Source organism: Lithobates pipiens, unplaced genomic scaffold, assembly GCF_037356315.1.
Source record: "Lithobates pipiens isolate NorthernLeopardFrog02 unplaced genomic scaffold, aLitPip1_a1.2 Scaffold_18, whole genome shotgun sequence".
NCBI classification, from domain to species: domain Eukaryota; kingdom Metazoa; phylum Chordata; class Amphibia; order Anura; family Ranidae; genus Lithobates; species Lithobates pipiens.
In genome coordinates, this window is record NW_027507758.1 from 333,094,560 (window position 1) to 333,109,678 (window position 15,119).

The 15,119-nt window shown below is 43.4% G+C and overlaps 2 long non-coding RNA genes across 2 annotated transcripts; both read left to right on the plus strand.

Annotated features, from left to right (window-relative positions):
• The first annotated feature begins 660 nt into the window (after positions 1-660).
• Positions 661-1,584, plus strand: LOC143990157 (uncharacterized). Its single transcript, XR_013277182.1, has 3 exons — positions 661-800; positions 1,010-1,217; positions 1,322-1,584. It is a non-coding gene; the product is annotated as an uncharacterized LOC143990157 (long non-coding RNA).
• An 818-nt stretch (positions 1,585-2,402) lies between these two features.
• Positions 2,403-3,342, plus strand: LOC143990158 (uncharacterized). Its single transcript, XR_013277183.1, has 3 exons — positions 2,403-2,558; positions 2,768-2,975; positions 3,080-3,342. It is a non-coding gene; the product is annotated as an uncharacterized LOC143990158 (long non-coding RNA).
• The last annotated feature ends 11,777 nt before the right edge of the window (positions 3,343-15,119 follow it).

Consider the following 15,119-nt stretch of genomic DNA (forward strand, 5'->3'; position numbering starts at 1 on the left):
ACATTTGACAGACACCATAAGCCTTCATTGACAGAATCAACCTTAATTCATTTGGATTTTCAGACGAATGCAATTTTTGAACAAAAAACTAAATAAATAAAAACCAATTTCGGGAGTAACTAAATAAATTTATTTTTCAGACGAAAACAAAATTTCCCAAATGAAATATTTCAGTCTGCACATGTCTATTGGTGAGTATGTTTTGCTGGAAGCTGCATTTCTGTGTACATGATCAACCCCTTCCCGACCAGCGGCCGTAGTTGTACATTCCATACATGAAGGTAAAAAATATTGTCTGCGGCAGCAGCCCCCCCCCCAACTTCCCAAATAATTACCTGAGCCCCATCTCGCTCCAGTGATGTGCAAAGTTTCTCACTGGTCGCTTCCTTCTTATTGGCTGAGACAGCAGCGGAAGCCAATGGCTGTCAAAACAGCCAGTGAGCCAATGAGGAACGCGGTAAATGGACACACAGAGCAGCGGCTTGGAAGCAAGCCTGCTTGGGTGCACCCATAGCAAGCACCTGGCTCCGCCCTCGGCAGGAGGGCGGAGCCAGGTGCACAGGCAGGGGACACAAGAAGAGGTTTGGGGATGCTCTGTATGACAAGTTTGTTATTTTAAAATTAATATTTTAATATCACTTTATGTCCCCCCATCCCTGTACGCTGTTACGGCGTTTCATGACGCAGGCATGAACACGCCCCGGATCTGGGGTATATCAGTGGCGGGCTCTTTGGCCGGCTCAATCCCTGCACTATCGCCTCTGGGAATGTCCAATCGGCACAACTCTCTGCAACCTTAGGTAAATACATCTGTTACACTTCATTTATCTATATGTGGCACATAATGGTTAATCACATTCTCTAGCGATCATATTTACACTCAAGGCACTCACACACATAATTTAATTATATTTCTTTTATATATCCACAATGGCACTATTAGTTTACACATATACCTTATCAAATTGTTCTTTACTAATTACTCCACATTTCCTATTTTCGTCACTAGTATTGCAAATTCACGGTGGTACACTTGCACATTCCCGAGCGATGTTGCAGTGTGATGTTCCGGTGATTGTGTCGGCTGGTTCTCCCTGGTCCGGGGTCCACCCATTTTGGGGATGTTCTTTGCCTCAACCCCGTTTGAGACCGTATGTAGCCCAGACTACCACTAAATTTCACTCTAGGAGTTCTTTGATCCTATTTATTGGCGTCTAGTGAGTATTTTGGAAATTATATATCCCTTTTGACCTACCCCCTACCCAAATAGACTATTCCCTTTGTTATTAAATTAAAATGTATTTATTTCATCTCTCCCCAGCCCATATCTATATGCATCTGACTCCTGAAGATTGGTACAAAACCATGAAACGCGTAGAGTTAATATCTTATGGATGCGTCAAAATTATTTCCCTTCTCCCCTTTTTTTTTTTTTTTTTTGCACAATCTTCAATGTATTGCTTTGTTGATTCTTATTTTATATATACATGGCTGTACTAACCACATCAATTGCCTTCTGTATCCTCATCATTGGTATCACCTTGTCCAACGATCAATTGTATTAAATATTTTATACGAATTTTACTTTGGAAATCTTGTGATTACGGTATTATTATAAGTATTATTAAATTTTTGACATAGCAGTGATTCTGTGGAATATGTTACCATATGACCTTACCATTCAGGCATCAGAAACAGTTAACTAATGATTGGCTTGCCTCATTTAAAGTCCCAGTTCCATTCTCTTCACATGTTTTACCCAATTTAGGGATGGGGGCAAGCCAATATTCAACTTAGAATTGGGTCAGGTCACAATTTCTTTCTAAATTTTGACCAAATATGGGTGGAAGACACCTACCTTGGACCTGACCCAATCCCACTTTGAAACAATTTCTATTAATGAATAGAGAAAGCAAAAAAAGTCAATTTACTATTGGCCAACATAATTAATATAATATAATTTTAAATATACTCATTTGTTGTTATTTTCATTTTTATTGTACCTATTTAATCAATATCGACCCAATTAATTTCATCAAAAAGAACATTCTTTTCATTTTTCTTTAAAACGTCTCCCCTTTCAATATTTTTTAACAAAATTATTTAAATTTTTTTTTTTTTTTTTTTTTTCATATTATATTTTTTTATACCCCTTTGAGTGACGGTGGGACTGGTGCACTTTGGTTTCTATTTCGGGGTTGCGATGTGCCTAGTTCGCTTCCCCCGCCCATCTTTTTACTGATGGGGGTGGGACGTGACCTCGGCGCATCGGTGTCATGGCAACACGCTCTGCATGCAGCGTCATTTGACGCTGCATTGTAGGAGTTAGTGTTTTTTGTCAACATACGTCTTTGCGTCGGATGGGCGGGCATCCACCGCGATCATCAGCTCGCGGAGGAAGAGTCCCCCCATCCCTGTACGCTGTTACGGCGTTTCATGACGCAGGCATGAACACGCCCCGGATCTGGGGTATATCAGTGGCGGGCTCTTTGGCCGGCTCAATCCCTGCACTATCGCCTCTGGGAATGTCCAATCGGCACAACTCTCTGCAACCTTAGGTAAATACATCTGTTACACTTCATTTATCTATATGTGGCACATAATGGTTAATCACATTCTCTAGCGATCATATTTACACTCAAGGCACTCACACACATAATTTAATTATATTTCTTTTATATATCCACAATGGCACTATTAGTTTACACATATACCTTATCAAATTGTTCTTTACTAATTACTCCACATTTCCTATTTTCGTCACTAGTATTGCAAATTCACGGTGGTACACTTGCACATTCCCGAGCGATGTTGCAGTGTGATGTTCCGGTGACTGTGTCGGCTGGTTCTCCCTGGTCCGGGGTCCACCCATTTTGGGGATGTTCTTTGCCTCAACCCCGTTTGAGACCGTATGTAGCCCAGACTACCACTAAATTTCACTCTAGGAGTTCTTTGATCCTATTTATTGGCGTCTAGTGAGTATTTTGGAAATTATATATCCCTTTTGACCTACCCCCTACCCAAATAGACTATTCCCTTTGTTATTAAATTAAAATGTATTTATTTCATCTCTCCCCAGCCCATATCTATATGCATCTGACTCCTGAAGATTGGTACAAAACCATGAAACGCGTAGAGTTAATATCTTATGGATGCGTCAAAATTATTTCCCTTCTCCCCTTTTTTTTTTTTTTTTTTGCACAATCTTCAATGTATTGCTTTGTTGATTCTTATTTTATATATACATGGCTGTACTAACCACATCAATTGCCTTCTGTATCCTCATCATTGGTATCACCTTGTCCAACGATCAATTGTATTAAATATTTTATACGAATTTTACTTTGGAAATCTTGTGATTACGGTATTATTATAAGTATTATTAAATTATTGACATAGCAGTGATTCTGTGGAATATGTTACCATATGACCTTAACATTCAGGCATCAGAAACAGTTAACTAATGATTGGCTTGCCTCATTTAAAGTCCCAGTTCCATTCTCTTCACATGTTTTATCACTTTATGTCTCTCCAGGTATCCACTAAATTGTGTTCTGTAAGTATAGCATTGAGACCATAGGCGTAACTAGAACTTTCAGGGCCCAAGGGCAAGAACCCTTCCCATTGATACAGGTAATATGTACTCCCATTGCAGGGCCCTTTATTACAGTACCACATTGGATCCCTTTCACATGTTCTGCGGTGGATCTAGTAGATCCACCATTTGTGTTAGAAGGACTATAAATTGTGTTGATCAGTAGAACAGTGAACGGTGTCAACATGGCAGCAGGATTTGTCAGTAACGCAGTGCACATGGTCAGTAGGGCAGTGGATGGGGTAAATAGGGCAGAGGGCTAGGTCAGTAGTTTTCAATTTTTGTTACTTTATTTTTACAATTTTTTTTTAGGAGCTCCATTGTGGGTCTTTGGTGAGATATCAGGGGTCTAAACAGGCCTCAGATGTGTCACCTTTGAGATAGAGGATTGAGGACAGAACCCTCAATCTCCTTCTCGGACTGGTCCGAGGCTGACAGCAGATCCAATCTGTAGTGCCTTATAAATGTGGAGAAGCTGGACCACATGGCTGCCTTACAGATCTGTTCCTGTGATGCACCAGCCCTCTCTTCCCAGGAAGCTGGCACTGCCTATTTGGAGTGGGGCATTATTCCCTCAGGAGGTTCTCTACCTAATGCCAGGTAGGCTTCTTTGATAGCCTGCTTTAGCTATCTTCCCAAGGTACTCATGGATGCTTTCTCTCCTTTGTGTGCTCCTGCTGAAAGGGCGAACAGGGAAGATGATTTCCTGAGGTCTTTCGTTACTTCCGGGTACCTTAACCACTTCCATACCGCTGAACGTCATATGACATCCTCAGCTTTCAGTGGAGATATCTGAATGATGCCTGCAGCTACAGGCATCATCCAGATATTGTTTTTAGAGCCGGCAATTCTGAGCACAATAAGAATGATTATAGCGGCTGCGCGAACTTTAGAACCTTATTAAAGTCTATGGGACTCGACCGTTTGAAATCAAAAGTGCTAATTTTAAAAGCTAATATGCAAGTTATTGTCCTAAAAATGGTTTGGGGACCCGGCTTCTTCCCCAGGGGACATATATCAATGAAAAAAAAAGTTTTAAAAACCTGACGTTTTTATGGGGAGCACCAATTTTAACCACTTAACAACCGCTCATAGCCAATTAACGGCTTCAGGGCAGTTGTTTAACTCTGAGAGGCCGTTAATTAACGGCCTCCCAGAATTCTGCTCTCGCGCGCACACGAGGGCATCCGTGACCGCCCGGTCCAGTGGACCCGGCACATCACGGATCACGGTAAACGGCCGCTCATCGCGGCCGTTTACCACGTGATCGTTCCATCAAATGACGGAGTGATCACTTGTAAACAAACCGGCGTCATAACATCCCCCTCCCCCTCTCTGTACCGATCGGTACAGCGCCGGGGAAAGAGATCAGTGTCAGCAGCGCTGTGGGCTGCATCTGCAGTGCCCACATCGCTGCTCACCGAATTTAACCCCTCCATACCCAGCCAATACTCTGCAATGCCCCGCCAATACTCTGCAATGCCCCGCCAATACTCTGCAATGCCCCGCCAATACTCTGCAATACCAGCCAATACCCAATACTCTGCAATACCCGCCAATACCCCGCCAATACTCTGCAATACCCCGCCAATACTCTGCAATACCCCGCCAATACTCTGCAATACCCTGCCAATACTCTGCAATACCCCGCCAATACCCCGCCAATACCCCGCCATAAATTGTCATACCCAGCCATACTTGGAGATACCCTGCAATACCAAGCCATACACGGAGTCACCCAGCCATACTCGGTGATACCCTGCAATACCCAGCCATAGACGCCCCCCCCCTCGCCGCCCTCCGGTGCTTCTACCAACTCACCAATACGATCAAAGCCAGAATCTTTTTATTTTTATTTCAGGCTTCCCAGCCTAGAGGTGAGATGTGGGGTCTTATTGACCCCCAGATCTCACTGTAAAGAGCACCTGTCATCCCATATTCCTATTACAAGGGATGTTTACATTCCTTGTAATAGGGATAAAAGTGATCAAAAATTTATTTTTGGGGAAAAAAATGTCAAACTAAAATAAAGTAAAATTAACAATAAAAAAATAAAAAATATTTAAAGCACCCCTGTCCCCCATGTGCTCGCATGCAGAAGCGAACGCATACGTAAGCCCCGCCCACATATGAAAACAGTGTTCAAACCACACATGTGAGGAGTGAGAGCAATAATTCTAGCCCTAGACCTCCTCTGTAACTCAAAACATGTAACCAGTAAAAAAAAATTTAAAGCGTCGCCTATGGGGATTTTTAAGTAGCGACGTTTGGCGCCATTCCACGGCGTGTGCAATTTTGAAGAGTGACATGTTAGGTATCTATTTACTCAGCATAACTTCATCTTTCACTTTATGCAAAAATTTGGCTAACTTTACCGTTTTTTTTTTTTTTAAGCACAAAACTGTTTTTTTCCCCAAAAAAACGCGTTTGAAAAATTGCTGCGCAAATACCGTGCGAGATAAAAATTTGCAACGACCACCATTGTATTCTCTAGGGTCTAAAAAAAAAATATATAATGTTTTGGGGTTCTATGTAATTTTCTATCAAATAAATGATGATTTTTACATGTAGGAGAAAAATGTCAGAATTGTCCTGGGTGCTCCAGAACGCCTGATGGTGCTTCCTGCATTTTGGGTCTCTGTATGTGGCCACGCTGTGTGAAAAACTCACACCTGTGGTATCGCCGTATTCGGGAGTAATAGCAGAATGTGTTTTGGGGTGTAATTTGTGGTATGCATATGCTGTGTGTGAGAAATAAACTGATAATATGACAATTTTGTGAAAAGAAAAAAAAAGGAAAAAAAGAAATCTTGATTTTGCTAAGAATTCTAGGAAAAAATGACAACTTCAAAAACCTCACCATGCCTCTTACTAAATACCTTGCAATGTCTTCTTTCCAAAAAGGGGTCATTTGGGGGGTATTTGTAATTTTATGGCATGTTAGGGTCTCAAGAATTGAAATAGGGCGTCAGTACTTCAGGTGTGATCAATTTTTAGATATTGGCACCATAGCTTGTGGACTCCACTCCATAATATCCACCAATTTGTACTTATTTTTACCAAAGATATGTAGTGGTATAAATTTTGGCCAAAATTTATGAAGAAAAATTACTAATCTGCTAAATTTTATAACAGAAACGAAGAAAAATTCATTTTTTTACAGAATTTTCGGTCATTTTTTCTTTTATAGCACAAAAATAAAAAACCGAGAGGAGATTAAATACCACCAAAAGAAAGCTCTATTTGTGTGAAAAAAAGGACAAAAATGTCATATGGGTACAGTGTTGCATGACTGAGTAATTGTCATTCAAAATGTGAGAGCACCAAAAGCTGAAAATTGGTCTGGTTATTAAGGGTGTTTAAAGAGGAAGTAAACCCTGATGGGTTTACTTCCTCTTTTTTTCCCTGCAAAGGTAAAGCATAATGGACTACTATGCATCGCATAGTAGCTCATTATGTGTCACTTACCTGACACAGGAGCCAGCGAAGTCGCCGCTGTCCCCTGTAGTCCGCCGCATCCATCTTGCTGGTGGCGTCTCGCAGCTCCGACGAATGGCAGCGGCGAAGCCGCGATGACGTCACTCCCGCGCATGCGCACGGGAGTCGCGTCTCGCAGCTCCGCCGCTGCCATTCGGCGAAGCCGCGATGACGTCACTCCCGCGCATGCGCACGGGAGTCGACAAATTAGGCAAATCCATTCTTGGACTTGCCGCATTTAGTGCGCCTGCGCGCCGCTGTCTACGGCGCATGCGCCGTAGACAGCGCTGCCCATTTTCGGGCAAATATCTCCTAAACCATATAGGTTTAGGAGATATTGCTTGGACCTACAGGTAAGCCTTAATCTAGGCTTACCTGTAGGTCAAAGTGGTTTGAAAGGGTTTACTTCCTCTTTAAGTGCCCAGTGGTCAATGATTGATCATAAACATATGAGATCATCTCCCAGCGGCGCTCTCCTCCTCACACAGACAGCGTGTGTGGAGGGAGAGATGAACGGCTGCAGCGGCCGTAAGTAAAAAAAAAAAAACTAAAATAAAGTGCCATTCGCCCCAGTGCCATCCGCCCCCAGTGCCACCTGTCCCCAGTGCCACGTATAAGTGCCATCTGTCATCAGTGCCACTTGTCATCAGTGCCACCTGTCAGTGTCACGTGCCATCTGTTATCAGTGTCACGTGTCATCAATGCCACTTATTTGAGAGAAATAACCTATTACACTGACAATTTTGTGGAAAAAAAGTTAAAAAAAATAAAAAATCTTCGTTTTGCAAAGAATTCTGGGAAAAAATGACATCAAAAAGCTCGCCATGCCTCTTACTAAATACCTTGGAATGTCTACTTTCAGAAAAGGGGTCATTTGGGGGGTATTTCTACTTTCCTTGCTTGTTGGGTCACAAGAAATTAGATGGGCCACCAGTACATCAGATGTGATGAATTTTGTATGATTCACACCATAGCTTGTAGACTCTCTAACTTTCACAAAGACCAAATAATATCCACTAATTTGGGTTATTTTTACCAAAGATATGTAGCAGTATAAATTGTGGCCAAAATTTATGAAGAAAAATTTATAATTTGCATAATTTTATCACAGAAACAAAGAAAAATGTTTTTTTTTTTTTTTTAAATGCGGTCTTTTTTCATTTATAGAGCAAAAAATAAAAAACCCAGAGGTGATCAAATACCACCAAAAGAAAGATCTATTTGTGGGGAAAAAAAAGACAAAAAAATTCATTTGCTTACAGTGTTGCATGACTAAGTAATTGTCATTCAAATTGTGAGAGCAACGAAAGCTGAAAATTGGTCTGGGCAGGAGGGGTGTTTAAGTGCCCAGTAGGCAAGTGGTTAAGTACCGAAGTTTGGCGCCATACCACAAGTGTTCGCAATTATAAAGCGTGTGAAGTATTGTCAGGGCTAGTCAGCCCTTCCTTCTCTGAGCTGGCCAGCTCTCATCTCTCTCCACAGTTTACCAGCTGTTGTGGATCTGTTCAGCAGTTACGCCTATTTAAGATCTGCAGCTCACTTCATTCCTGCCTTCAGTTTGCCATAGCGTTACAGGCGCTCCTGAGTCACACGGCTCACCTGGAATCCCCCACTGTGGCTGCTCCGGTAAAACCTGAGTTGCAGGCCGTCCTCTATAAGAGGTATGTCTGGTTCCGTCGTGCTTCCCCAGCGATTTGGGGGCTATCCAGTTCGATGCAGAGGGTTTCTCAACGAGGTTGAGATTTACTTTGAGATGCTGCCCCAGGCGTTTCCCACGGACAGAAGCAAAGTAGGTTTTGTGATATCTTTGCTTTCCGAGAGAGTCTTGGCCTGCACAAACCCTCTATGGGAAACACAAAAATCTGTTGTCTTCGGTTACCCTCACTTAGTGGCCTCCTTTAAAAGGGTATTTGACATTCCCGCACGCTCCGCTTCTGCTGCTAAGTGCCTCATGTCCATCAGCGTACAAGAACTGTTGCCGACTACGCCATTGAGTTCCCGTACTCTGGCAGCAGAGGTTGCTTCGAACAATGAGGCCCTCGTGGCTGCTTTTTCTCATGGTCTCTTGGATTCCATCAAGGATGAGAGAGCAGCCCGAGATATACCCACTGAGCTGGAGAGCTTGATCTCGTTTGCCATCCTCATTGACTCCAGACTCAGAGAAAGACTTTCTTTTAAGGAGCGCTTGCAGAAGCCTCCTGTACATTTGCCTCCAAGCTTTGCAGTCCTACCCTGCCTCCCAGGCCTCCTGGTACCGAGTCGCTCAGTGAAAATGAACCCATGCACTTGGGCCTCACACGTTTCTTTGTGGATGAGAGAGGGTTTAGGAGGAGGGAGAGATTGTGGCCAGGCAGGTCACTTTTTGAAGTCTTGTCCTACCCATCCAGGGAATGCCCAAACCTTGGGGTCCTGTCATGGACCGACCTTAAGTGGCGTTGTTTCGTCCCGTTATCCAGAAGGATAAGCCCTTGGTTTCGGTCAACCCTTTCTTGGGCCGAGTCGTCCATCGAGATACAGGCTCTAATCGACTCTGGGGCTGCAGGCCTGTTCATTGATGCTGCATTTGTTTCGCAGCACTCAATTCCGCTGCAGCTGCGTGACACTCCATTTGCCATTGAGGCTCTTAACGGGAGACCTTTACAGCCTGCCCATGTGACTCATGAGAAGGTTCCATTGTCCATGGCCATAGGGGCTCTTCACCATGAGATAATCCAATTCCAAGTTATTTCCTCACCTAGGTTTCCGCTGATTATTGGTTGTCCTTGGTTACAGGGGCACAACCCCTCTTTTGATTGGCTCCGTGCTGAGGTTCTCTTCTGGTCACCACAATGCAGTGAGACATGCTTCCAGAAGGTAGCCAAGGTCCTGTGCACCTCTTCACTTTCCTCCTTGCCGGAGGGGTACCGCGATTTTAGCGATGTCTTTGACAATGGTCAAGCCGGTAGTTTGCATCCACACCGGCCTTATGATTGTGCAATTGACCTTCAACCTGGTGCCATACCTCCTCGTGGCCGGGTTTACCCTTCAGTCTTGGAGGATAAGGCCATGGAGGATTATGTTGCAGACGCACTTTCTTGAGGTTTCATCCGCAAATCCTCATCTCCTGCTGGTGCTGGTTTCTTATTTGTGAAGAAGAGTGGTGAACTGGGACCTTGTATTGATTATAGGGGTCTCAATTGTTTCACGATTAAGAATGCCTACCCGATCCTGTTCATTACAGAGTTATTTGACTGCCTCAAGGGAGCAACGGTTTTCAGGAATCTTGACTTGAGAGGGGCATACAATTTTGTGCGGATTAAGGAGGGCGACTGTGTTTAATACCACAACAGGCCATTATGAGTATCTCGTAATGCCTTTTGGCCTTTGTAAGGCCCCGGCAGTTTTCCAGGAATTTATTAACGATGTCCTCCGAGATTTGTTGCAGTTGTGTGTGGTGGTTTATCTCGATGATATCCTCATATTTTCAAAGTCCCTGGAGAGCCACCACACAGACGTCTGTTGTGTGCTTCAGAAACTAAGAGAAAACAATCTCTATTGTAAACCGGAGAAGTGCAAGTTCCATCGTGAACAGGTTAAATTCTTGGGCTTCCATGTCATTTCCACTGCTGGATTTTCAATGGACCCAGAGAAACTTTCTGCAGTCCTACAGTGGCCCCGACCCGTGGCTTTACGTCATCTGCAGTGTTTCCTGGGCTCTGCCAACAATTATCGGAAGTTTATTCGTAACTTCTCATCTCTGGTCAAGCCCCTGACTGATATGACCAGAAAGGACGGTAACCCACAGAGTTGGTCTTCAGAGTCCATTAAGGCCTTTGAGACTCTCAAGGCTGCCTTTGTTTCTGATCCAGTGTTGGCACATCCTGATCCTATGTTTCCTTTTATCCTAGAAGTTGATGCTTCTGAGACTGGCCCCCTTTTGTCTCAATGTCCTACCTCTGAGAGCGCTATGCATCCATGTGGCTACTTTTCCAAGAACCCATTTTTTGCTCAGGAGATCTTTCTAACATGGGCTACTCAAGGTGATTCTCAGACAGGGGTAGTCAGTTTGTCTCCCGATTCTGGCGAGCCTTTTGTGCACAGTTGGGAATTCAGCTTGATTTCTCCTCTGCATATCACCCGCAGTCTAATGGGGCCGCCGAATCAGTCCTTTGAGAAATTCCTACATTGCTATATTTCTGACCATCTCAACAACTTGTCAGACCTATTACCATAGGCTGTTTGCTCACAACAGTGCCTTGAAATCTGCTTCCCAATTGTCTCCATTTATGGCGAATTAGGGTTTCCAACCTTTCATGTTGCCTGACTCGTCTGTTCCGCAGAGTATTCCTGCGTTAGAGGAGCATCTCCATGCTGTTCATTCCACTTGGGCACAAGTCCAAGAGGCTTTGCGTCATGCTGATAGGTACAGACTCCATGCTGACCGCAGATGCCTGCCTGCTCCTTCCTAACATCTTGCAACCTCCAACTTCGTGTTCCCTCACTGAATTTCGCACCTCAGTTTACTGGGCCTTTCCATATCCTTTGTGGGATTAACCCAGTGGCTTACACACTGGACCTTCCTCCTAGTATGCGCATCTAAAATGTGTTTCAGGTCTCCTTATTGAAACGGTTGGTCTGCAACTTCTTTACCACCTCGTGCCACGTCCTCACCCTATACAGGTTGAGAACTATGAGGAGTATGAGGTACAATCCATTGTTGACTCCCCTAGGTTCCATGGACGCATACACTACGTGGTGCATTGGAAGGGGTACAGTCTGGAGGAACACTCCTGGGTCTCCATCCTTGCTCCTGCCCTCCTCCATGATTTCCATAGATGTTTTCCCCTGATGCCCGGTGGTCCTCCGAGGGGAGAAGGGGTACTGTCAGAGCTTCTCAGCTGTCAGCTAATTGCCAACTCTCATCTCTCTTCACAGTTTACCAGCTGTTGTGGGTCTACTTGTCAGTCCCGCCTACTTAAGATTTGCAACTCACTTCATTCCTGCCTTCACCTTGGTCACATCACAAGAAAACATTTCCTGCGTTCCTGTTTAAAGACTGGCTTTGCTGACATCCCTTCTGGCTGATTACCTCATCTGATTACTGGACTCTGGCTTGGCTAATTACCCGATCTGGTTACTGGACTCTGGTAATCCTTTGACTACACTTACTCTAGTTACCTTTTTATTAATAAACACATGTGATTTTACTGTACTTCTGTCTCGGTCTGATTCATGGTTTCTGACAGGTATCAATTTACTTGGCGTAACATCTGTCACATTATAACAAAAAAAAAAAGTCTACACACCCCTGTTAAAATGTCAGGTTTCTGCAATGTAAAAAAAAAAAATGAGACAAGGATAAAACATTTCAGAACTTTCTCCACTTTTAATGTGACCTATAAACTGTACAACTCAATTGGAAAACAAATTGAAATCTTTTGGGGGGGGGGGGGGGGAGTAAAAATAAAATAATGTGGTTGCATACCTTCTTATAACTGAGGATGTTCAGAATTAACCACTTCAGCCTTGGAAGGATTTGCCCCCTTAATGACCAGGCAATTATTTGTGATCAGGCGCTGTGTCGCTTTAAAGTGGTTGTAAACCCTTACAACACACTTTGACCTACAGGTAAGCCTAGATTAAAGCTTACCTGTAGGTCCAAGAAATATCTCCTAAACCTATACGGTTTAGGAGATATTTTCCCGAAGACAGGCACCGCTGTCTACGGCGCGGTGAAGATGCCGCGCGTGTCGGCTCCCGTGCGCATGCGTGGGAGTGACGTCATCACGGCTTCGCTGAATGACAGCGGCGGAGCTGCGAGACCCCACCGAGAAGATGGATGCGCCGGACTACAGGGGACAGCGGTGACATCGCTGGCTCCTGTGTCAGGTAAGTGACACATAATGGACTACTATGCGATGCATAGTAGTCCATTATGCTTTGCCTTTGCAGGGAATGAAAGAGGAAGTAAACCCAATGCGCGGTCATTCGACACTGCTGTACCCAAACAAAATTTTTGTCTTTTTTTTCCCACAAATAAAGCTTTCTTTTGGTGGTATTTGATCACCTCTGCAGTTTTTATTTTATTTTGCGCTTTAACCCTTTCATGACTAAGCCTATTTCTGAAATGTGTTGCTTGCAAGTTAAAATCCATATTTTTTGCTAGAAAATTACTTAGAAACCCAAACATTATATATATTTTTGTAGCAGAGAATCTAGAGAATAAAATGGCGATCGTTGCAATATTTTATGTCACACTGTATTTGCGCAGCGGTCTTTCAAATGCAATTTTTAAGGAAAAAAAGACACTTTCATGAATTAAAATAAAACTAAACAGTAAAGTTAACCCAATTCTTTTGTATAGTGTGAAAGAATGTTTTGCTGAGTAAACAGATACCCAACATGTCATGCTTTGAAATTGCGCACACTCGTGGAATGGGACAAACTAGGGTACCTAAAAATCACGATTACTGGGTTAGCGTTACAGAGGTGGTCTAATGCTAGAATTATTGCCCTCGCTCTGAAGATCGCAGCAATACCTCACATGTGCAATTTGAACACCGTTTACATATGCAGACGCGACTTAGGTGTGCGCTTTATTTGCTGCGCGGGCTTGAGGGGACGGGGAGCTTAATAAAAATATATATATTATTTATTTTATTTTGTTACATTGTTACTTTAAAAAAAAAAATGTGATCGCTTTTATTGCTGTTTTTTTATACTCTTTATAGAGGGATGGGGGGTCCAAAAGACCCCAATTCCCTCTTTTGCACTTCAAAGTATTCAGATCGCCAAAAACAGCGTTTATGAATACTGTAATTTTTTTTTTAAAACTGCGCCATTGGCAGTCGAGTAAACCGGAAGCGACGTCACATTGCTTCCGTGTTTATAGAAAGAGGACTGTAACAAAGCCATTGCCATCGTTACAATCTTACTCTAGCCAGCGGAAGTGCCAGATCATGTCTCGGGTCTCCTGAACGGGAGGCCCGGGAAGAGTGCCAGAAGGCGGCGGGACATCCCCTCTCGCTCCACCGGTGTAACAGCCGAGTGCCTTTTAGCCCGCTCTAAAAAACGGTACCAGGATGATGCTTGCAGCTGCAGGCATCATCCTGGTATAACACCTTAAAGCCAAGGCCGCATATGTGCATACAGTCGGTGGGAAGGTGTTGAGAGACAATTTAAAAAAAAAAAAAAAAAACACAATTTGTTTTAGCTTTTTGCTATATTACATATCCAAAAAAAACAAAATGAAAAAAAAAAATAAACAAATGTATTCATCAGTTTGGACCGATATATATTCTTCTAAATATTTTTGGTTAAAAAAAAAAAAAAAATTAAAAATCGGAATAGGTGTATATTGATTGGTTTACACAAAACTTATGGCGTCTACAAACTATGGGATAGATTTAGGGACTTTTTTAAAAATTCATATGTTTTTTTTACTGGTAATGGCAGTGATCTGCAATTTTTAGCAGGACTGTGACATTGCAGCGGACAAATATGGCCCCAAATTACACTTTTTGGGTGCCAGTCATATTATCACATTGATTAGTGCTATAAAAATGCACTGATCAATGTAAAAATTACACTGGCAGGGAAGGGGGTTAACAGTTGGGGGCGATCAAGGGGTTAAATGTGTTCCCTCAGCATGTTCTAACTGTAGGGGGGGTTGGGCTGGCAGGGACATGACAGATCACTGTGAACAGCAGATCTCTGTCATGTCTCCTGTCAGAATGGGGATCTGCCTTGTTTACAAAAGCAGATCCTTATTCTGCCTCTGTATACTGCAATTGCGGGTTGCCAGCGGACATGGAGTCCACCTGACCTGCAGGCAAGCACCCGCAGCGTGCAGCTGGTGCGAGAGCCTGCTATAGCGCCTGTAGCGTAAAGCAATGGCAATTACTGCAGGTGAGCCGACCTGCCATCCTATAATGACGGCAGCTGGTCGGCAAGCGGTTAAGCAATCACATGCAAACTCATGTTAAGTAGGAGTCAGTACACACCTGCCTGAGTTTAGCTGAACTCACACGACTTCAAACCCACGTCAGTCCAACTTTGGGAGCGATTT